Source organism: Camelus ferus, unplaced genomic scaffold (assembly GCF_009834535.1).
Source record: "Camelus ferus isolate YT-003-E unplaced genomic scaffold, BCGSAC_Cfer_1.0 contig385, whole genome shotgun sequence".
Classification (NCBI taxonomy): Eukaryota; Metazoa; Chordata; class Mammalia; order Artiodactyla; family Camelidae; genus Camelus; species Camelus ferus.
The window spans coordinates 702,705-710,967 of NW_022589126.1; the positions used below are offsets into that span (position 1 = coordinate 702,705).

General features: G+C 52.0%; 1 long non-coding RNA gene across 1 annotated transcript; it reads left to right on the plus strand.

Moving 5' to 3' along the window:
* The first annotated feature begins 2,128 nt into the window (after nt 1-2,128).
* LOC116662584 lies at nt 2,129-7,728 on the plus strand. Its single transcript, XR_004318559.1, has 3 exons — nt 2,129-2,373; nt 2,933-3,296; nt 3,495-7,728. It is a non-coding gene; the product is annotated as an uncharacterized LOC116662584 (long non-coding RNA).
* The last annotated feature ends 535 nt before the right edge of the window (nt 7,729-8,263 follow it).

An 8,263-nucleotide genomic window follows, 5' to 3' on the forward strand; every position in this document is an offset into this window, starting at 1 on the left:
AAAGTGTCCTCTTTTTCTCAGAGATTCTCCTGTCACCCGTGTCTCTGAGACATGGGGGTGCCCCACGGGGCTGGTCACAATGTGGCGGCTGAGGTCCTGGGGGGGTCAGGGCTGCTGTCCTTAGTGAGCCGGACACGACTCGCCACATCGGAGAGCATGGCTGCTCAGATCGGGGAGCGGGAGGCGAGGGTAACCTTCGGCTCAGGCATCCGTGTGGCCGTGGCATCGTGTCTATGCAGGTCCCCACGCTGAGACCCCGCCAGGCTCACTCCGGCACCTCCCTCTCTGCCTCCAACTCCTAACGGTCCTTCCGTCCCCAGTGTGAATGGGGGCTCACATCTATGGTCTGGGGGACACTGTTCTTGCACGGTCACCTGTCCCTGGGGGGCCTCCCTCGCCCTCTCCCGGTGCCGTGTCAGGATGCTCCCACAACTCACAGGGGTCCTCCCTGCCCTGCCCGCTCTGCCTGCGACTCCGTGCACCCCCACGGCAGAGTCCCACACCTCCTGTGGACCCCTCCCCTTGTGGGATGCAGCCAGACGGGGCCCTGCTTTCAGGACTGATCCTGAGTAAAGGCTGTAACACAGCTCAGTGTCCTTCCTTGATGCTTAGATGCAGCTGCTGTGAAGAATTTGGCGGTAAGCCTCCCTTGGTTGCTTAACCCTCCTCTTTGGTACCCGTCAAACCCACCTGAATGCACGCTACCAATCAACACGTGAGCCCTGTGGTAGTCACACCTGGGAGAGTGAGGGAGGTCAAGTGTAAATGTACTGGTGGGGCCAAAGGAGACATCCAGACGGCCTACAGACACATGCAAAGATGCTCCACATCGCTAACTGTCAAGAAATGCAAATCAAAACTGCGATGAGGTGTCACCTCACACCAGTCGGAATGGCCATCCTTCGAAAGTCCACAAATGACAAATGCTGGAGAGGCTGTGGAGAAAAGGGAGCCCTCCTCCACTGCTGGTGGGAATGCAGTTTGGTGCAGCCACTGTGGAAAGCAGTATGGAGATTCCCCAAAAAACTGAAAATAGACTTACCCTCTGACCCAGGAATCCCACTCCTGTGCATGTATCCAGAAGGAACCCTACTTCAAAGACACCTGCACCCCAATGTTCACAGCAGCACTATTTACAATAGCCAAGACATGGAAACAGCCTAAATGTCCATCAACAGGTGACTGGATAAAGAAGTAGTGGTCTATTTATGCAATGGAATACTACTCAGCCATAAAAAATTACAACATAACGCCATTTGCAGCAACATGGATGGATGTGGAGATCATCATTCTAAGTGAAGTCAGCCAGAAAGAGAAAGAAAAATGCCATATGAGATCACTCACATGTGGAATGTAAAAAAAAAGACACAAGTGAACTTGTTTATGAAACAGAAACAGACTCACAGACATAGAAAACAAACTTGTGTTTCCAGAGGGTAAAGGGTGAGGAAGGATAAATTGGGAGTTCAAGATTTGCAGATACTAACTACTGCATATAAAATAGATAAACAGTAAGTTTCTGTACAGCACAGGGAACTATATTCAATATCTTGTAATAACTTATAATGAAAAAGAATCTCAAAAGGAATATATGCGTGTATTCGTATGGCCAGAAACTGACACAACATTGTAAACTGACTATACAAAAAAAAAAAGAAAACAGATGGAACATCTGAAAAAAAATGTAGTTGTGTTTAGAAAAATGCCTGTATAGAAATGCTTTTCTCTTTTATAGTTTCTGCCTCCAAATGTGCCCTTCTGACCATGGGTTATTTTCTGTTAATAAAAACAATGCGTCTTTCTCCAGAAGTTCTTTGCCCATTATTTCACATCGATGACCTGTCAAGACTTTCCAAGAGCTGGGCTGTAATTTAAATAAAAATGGCACCAGCCAGGACAATGGGCATTTTCCCCTCTGGCAGCTGCACAATGGGAACGCGTTTGACACGCCGCCCGGAACATTCCGAGTGAACTCACAGCAGGAAACACACTCGGGCTGAGGTCATCTTAACCTACTCGATGACCGTTTGTTCTCAGTTTCGAAAGTTAACCCAGCAAGGAGGGACTTGGCCACAGAGACCGAATATGAAAAAAATCATTTCAACCGAACTGTTCCAGGGTTGAGCGACTTCTTCTCCCCGCTGTGTGCACGCGGCCCAGACGCAGGCTTCTGTGCTGACTTCTTTGCAGAGGGCGCTGCCACCACGGAGGAACCAGCGGTGCCCCAGGCGCCCTGCGGAGGGTCTGGATGCCATTTCTCACTCTGGCTGCCTTCCTACCACATGGGGAGTGGGGGCTTTTGTTTTTTCTCTCTTTCATAGGTAGAGAGATGTGAGGTGGCCTCCCAGAGGGCTGTGGTGACAGATAATGCAGGTAAGCTACCCCCTGAAGGCCTGGTGCCCAGCGAGCGTTTTGCCAGGGTTGACTTCACGACGGAGCTGCTCCTGCTGGGCCACACCAGGCAGAGGCTTTCCAGGGCGTGGGGCGAGGGTGCCTCCTGATCGGAGGTCGCTGCAGATGAGTGCTACTCCTTGGGGCCAGGGGCCACGTGAGACGGTCCCTAGCTGGGTGTCGCCATGGTGGCTCCCCGGCAAGGACCAGGGAGGGTCGTCACTGGGCAGAGGCCTCCGTACCAGGGAAGAAGGGCTAGGCAGCAGGCAGGAGGGCCGAGGACGCCTCACCAGCGCTAGCAGAACGCACCCAGCAGACATCACGGGCTCCCACAGGACGAGGGGCAGAACCACAGGCGCCCGCTGGGCGCAGCTCCTAACCCCCGGAGACCCCCCACCATGGGCCAGCCCCTCCCCACTCCCGTCCCTCTCAGACTCCCTGTCTTGGACGCACTACCCACCTCTCACCCATGTGGGGCAGGAAGGAAGATTCTGGACTCAGCCTCGTCAGACCTAACGTCCGTGGCTTGTGTTCTTTCCAGAATGCTTCCCGTTATGATCCACACAGCACGGCGTCATGCAAGGGTGGGATGTGTCCGTCTTCTTCAACTCTCGATCTAAAACACCCCCAGGGATTCATGTAGCCTATGGGGGACCCCCAAAAATCCACACTGCTTCTTGAGCGATTATACACAGCATACCCCCTCCTGACAAGCATTATCCTGCAAACAAGGGTGTGTGCCCTTCAAGGCAGACCCTGCCCTGCCCCAGCATGCAAGCTTGCGTTTCAGCTCTCGCTCCGGCCTTGGCCAGACACTGCTGCACTGTAACAGTGCACAACCTGCACAACTGGACACAACGACCCTAAGTGCGGAGGCTTTACTCACAGAAGAAAGCACGACGAAGGTACGGGAATAATGACGTGAGTGTGAGCATGTGAGTGTGCGTGTGTGTGAGTGAGTGTGTGAGTTCGCTCACTTTCTAAGGAGGGGAAGATTTCAGGAAGTGTTTAAAGGAACAAGAGGTGTCTTGGGGTTAGAAGAGAAATGACTCAACCAGGAGATGCTTCCAGTGGGATCGACCGAATTCTTCTGGTTCCTCCAGTGCCTGGTTTTCAAAGGGGGAAAAAGTCTCTCCCTTTGGTTTTCAAAATAAGGCGTCACAATCCTCTCAAGACCAGTATTTAGCAGACAACGAAGGAGCAGAGCAGAAATTCGAAGGGAGAAGTTTGCAGAACATTTTCTCGGCATGTTCTACCCTCCACCTCCCGGAAACGAGATGAAATAACTTTCTAACTTGCCGCCCACGGCAAAGCCCTTACACACCGTGATACGTCACAACTTTTGCACGACAGGGAATTACCGAGTTTCTCTTTCCAAAGCTTTCTGTTTGAATTGAATGTGGCAACATGTCCGCAGGAGCAAATAAAGAATGCAACAGTTTATACCGAAGAGATGCCGGAGATGCCCACTTCTGAGTAAAAGGAGTTCAACATTTTGGAGTTTATTTCTGCTTGAATATTCTTCTTATATCAAAAAAAGAAAAAAAATGCCCAGCTGAACTCAAGCAAGCCTTGGCCACGAGGAAGGATGGGTCTGCGGTTACTGCTACTATTTCAGACCCTCCTTTCTGTCGGCTTCCCCGTCCTTTGAAAAGGAGACCAGGAGGTGTGGCCTCAGAGCCTAACTCCTCCACGTTAAACACACACCTATTTTCCATCTTTCTTGGGTGGAAACAACACAAATCAGAAGCTTTTCTAAGATCATTCCTTTCCCCTTGACTCTTAAAGCATCTTGGGGTGTTTGGGGGTTGCTTTTTGTCTGTGTTTTGTCCGTGTTGAGACAACGTGTGACTGCACACAGTGTTCCCCGCACGCCAGGCCTTGGCGGGCAGGCACCCCAGGCCTCACGGGCGTGGACGTGAGTCCTCCCCTTGTACGGAGGGTGTCAGACGGGCCTGCTGAGGCCGGGGGGGGGGGTCTGTCCTTAACTGTTACCGTGTAGTGTGAGCCCAGACAGCAGAGGGGAGACGACAGCTTGCAATCTTTAACAAACAGAGCTTGGGCGGACTCAGGCGGAGACCCCAGTTACCTCCTGAAGCTGATCTGTGCTCGTTGGGGAGAGGGCAGCCCTGACGTCGCGGTGCAAGTTTTGTCTGGAAGTTCTCAGCTGATGGCGATGGAGGAGGTAGCGTGTTGTGGGGACGTCGCTCCCTGGGCCTCTGATCCTGACCGTGGGGGCCTCCGTCCGTCTATCCGTCTGTCCGTGCAAAGAGCGCTTGTCCACGTGTCACCCTGGGTCTCAGGGACACGGTGCCCCGTGTCTCACCTGAGCAGCCTCGCTTTTGCTGCCTGACGTCCGCCTCCGCAGGCGTTCATGGTTTATTGCTTTCACGCGGACGACCCTTCAGAAGGGCTTTGGAAATGGTTCCTACATTTTCTCCCCAAGTACCTGCACCCCTCTAAGCGTACACCTCACAGCTGCTCGCCTGGCAGGGTCTTCGCTCTGAAAAGATTCCGGGAGGACAGCTTCGGCCACAGAACGTCTTGTGAAAGTGTTTCTCACTGCAAACTAAAGACCCCAGCGTAAAAGCCAGTAAACACAGGTATTCTAGTCCAGTGTTGCAACTCTACGTACGCCGTCATTTATATATATTTTGTCTTTCCACTGAGAGGAAATTAAAAAAAAAGAAAGAGCTTCGTAAGTGTGAAAATGTACAAACGTGGTCGTCTCAGTCCTGTGCTCCTGGTGGTTCTCCAAGTGACGCGGGTCACTGGTTTGGAGGGACAGCGGTTCTCACGCCCGCGGATTCTGCGTGGTGGTGGCGGGCCTGACGGCCCCGGTGCTGCGGCTTCCTCCCGCTGTGCCCACGCCCATACGGGCACAGCGACCTGTGATTCGTGAGCCCAGGATCGTCACAGGAACGTGGGGTGTTCTGATCGGGCACTGCTTACCTAGGCAACGTCTAATATTTAGATATCTGGCCAGATCTAAAAATGACTTGAGTAAATAAATAAAGATTTTTTAAAAAGGAGGGGGAGGGTGTAGCTCAGGGGTAGTGCGTGTGCTCAGCATGCACGAGGTCCTGGGTTCCATCCCCAGCACCTCCGTTAAGAAAACAGATAAACCTAATTACCACCCCACCCCCCCAACCAAGAAAAGGCTGAAAAAAATAAAGAAAAAGAAAAGAAGAACTACTTGAATTGAACCTTGTGTCCGTAGGTAAACGCTGTCTGGCTTGACTGATGTGCGCGAGGCCTTCCTAATGGCTCTGAAGTCAAACCTGTGGGCTACACGCTAATTTGGAAGCATTTGGTCGGCGTAAGGGAACGTGTCTGGCCGAGCTGACCAGCACCGCCGGGTCTCCCCGAGTCCCCTCCTTCCCGGGAGGTGCAGGTGATGCGGGTGGGGACACCTGCCCTGGTCCCCTCCGGTGTCTGCGCAGCCAGCTCACGAACAGTTCGGGGGGCTGGTGCGTCCGAGTCAGAGGTGGAATGTTCCGAGGCCCCGGGAGCACGGTGGGGAGGCGTGGAGGATGGGGAGCTGCGGCCGAGCGGGACCCCACTGGACCCAGGGACGGCCAGCACGCCCGCACCTTTCCTGCTGTGTTCATTTCCTCCTCCGAAAAACCGCAGATGATGGGCGTGCAGTGGCCCAAAGAACCCCCAACCCTGAGCCCTCGTCACCGGAGGGCCAGGACCGGACTCCCAGAGCTGCTGGAGTCCTGGTGCCCGTGTGTGTCCTGCCGAGTTCCCTCCAAGGAGGACACAGGGAGGCTCCTGCCCCCGGTCCTCTGTCCACCTGCCTCCCGGCTGACCCCACTGCTTCCCCTGTGGCCTCCTGCCCCAGGGACCCCTGAGCAAACCGCCCTTTCAGTGGCTCATCTCCTGACCTGATGGACTTACGCACCTCAAGCTTCTATTAATGCCCTATATTTTAAATTTAATTTTAATTTTTAAAAATTACTTTATTCCACTGGGAGGGTAATTAGGTTTATTCATGTATATTTATTTATTTTAATGGAGGGATTGGGGATTGAACCTGGGACCTCGTGCATGCTGAGCACGTGCTCTATCCTGGAGCTACACCTCCCCCTCCACTGCCCTACATTTTAAAACGCTCTCACCCTGGACAGGGCAGCGTGGCCCACAGTCCACGGCCCGTGACACCGTGGCAATGTCAGTTCAGCTTTCATGTCCTGAGCCTTCGGGGCTCCCCTCTGTTCCTCCTCCAGGGGTTGCCCCAGGGCTCCTCCAAGGATGTGGGGCTTCCCTCACCCTCCCACTCCAAAGCCTTTCCATCACCGGCTGCTATGAAACCACTGAGGTGGGTTCAGCTTGGCTGTGTCCACGTCTTCCCCGCTTGCAGAAGGTGGAATGACGTCTTTTCCTGTGTGTGGCCCCCGGGGTCAGCAGATGCCCCAGTGATGTAGGGATGTCCCCGCCATGCAGGGATGTCCTGGGAACTTGATACAGTCGCTCCTCTCCACTCTTGCGGTTTATAGGCTGAGAAGTCGGGATGACAAAGAAAGGGATTTTTACAGTAAAATCACCGTGATGTGAAGTCAGTACCCAGTGAAGCTTTATCTCCCTGGATCTCTGTTCCCACTGGAATATATTCTGGTGTTTGCAGGTAAATACAATGAGCCTGAAGTAAATAGAAATAGGACAGCGTGATTTTACCGTTACCGCCCCCGCACGCCCAGTTGCACCCTCTGCCCGAATGTTTACTTCGGGTATAAGATTTCCATCCGGCGTCTGGATATAGTGTCTCATGTGCCTGAGCTTCAACAAGAATGAAGCAAGTGTTTATTTGTGTTCTTTGACCACCGTTCAACAGAGAAAAGCGATGTTTAAATCTACTACCACCTACAAATCTCCCATTTGGAGCCTGACTCAGGGAATCATTAAATATGAGGGTGAGAGGTCTGTCGGGGCCCCGCGGCCCAGGTCTCATTGCCTGGAGCCAGCAGCCGAGGCCTGGGGAGGCGCAGTGGCTTCTCAAGCTAGTGAGAAATGTGACTGTGTGCGGATCTGGAGAGACAACCCCGGGTAAATATTTTAAAAAACCAAACCCGTGAATTAGTTTGCCAGTAAAAACACCGAAGGTGTAGATGCTTCAGGTCCCCAGCTGGCTGGGGCCTCGCAGGCTGCATTGTGGAAGGATGAAGACTGAGTTTACCAGCATGTAGTTTAGCTGGCGTCCTGTAATCGAATTCTTGCAGGTCTGCTGGGTTGGGATAGTATTTGAGAAGCATGGCTTTAACGGTTTAACTCAGTTAACAAAACAGATGCAGATTCAAATGGAATTGTCCCAGCGCCATACTTAGCAGGTTGCTGTTCTAGATAAATGTCCTATGTGAGGTCTTGGTGTTTACTTGAGTTCTAAGCTAAATTACTTTTTTCCCCCAAGTCCTTTACTTTTATTAAAAAGAATTTTTTTTTAATTGAAATGTAGTCAGTTTGCAATGTTGTGTCCATTTCTGGTGCAGAGCACATGCTTCAGTCACACGTGAACATACATATATTCCTTTTCATGTTCTTTTTCACCGTGAGCTACTGTAAGATATTGAATATAGTTTCCTGTGCTCTACAGTATAAGCTTGTTTGTCTATTTTATGTATATTCCTGTGTTGTTGTTTTTAGCAGGAGATGTTCTGAGAAATCTTATCTTATTCTTTCCCTCCTCCTTCACACCCACACTCCCCTCCTGCCTTCCCTTCCTCTTTCTTTCCTTCTCATAAACCTAAAACAAAATATTAAGGCGCACTGTCCCCTGCCCCCCGGCCAAATTCACATTATTTTTGAGCTGAACTGAGACCTGCGCCAGTTAAGAGGACACAGTAGCCAACAACGGGCTCTCATCAGGAGACGT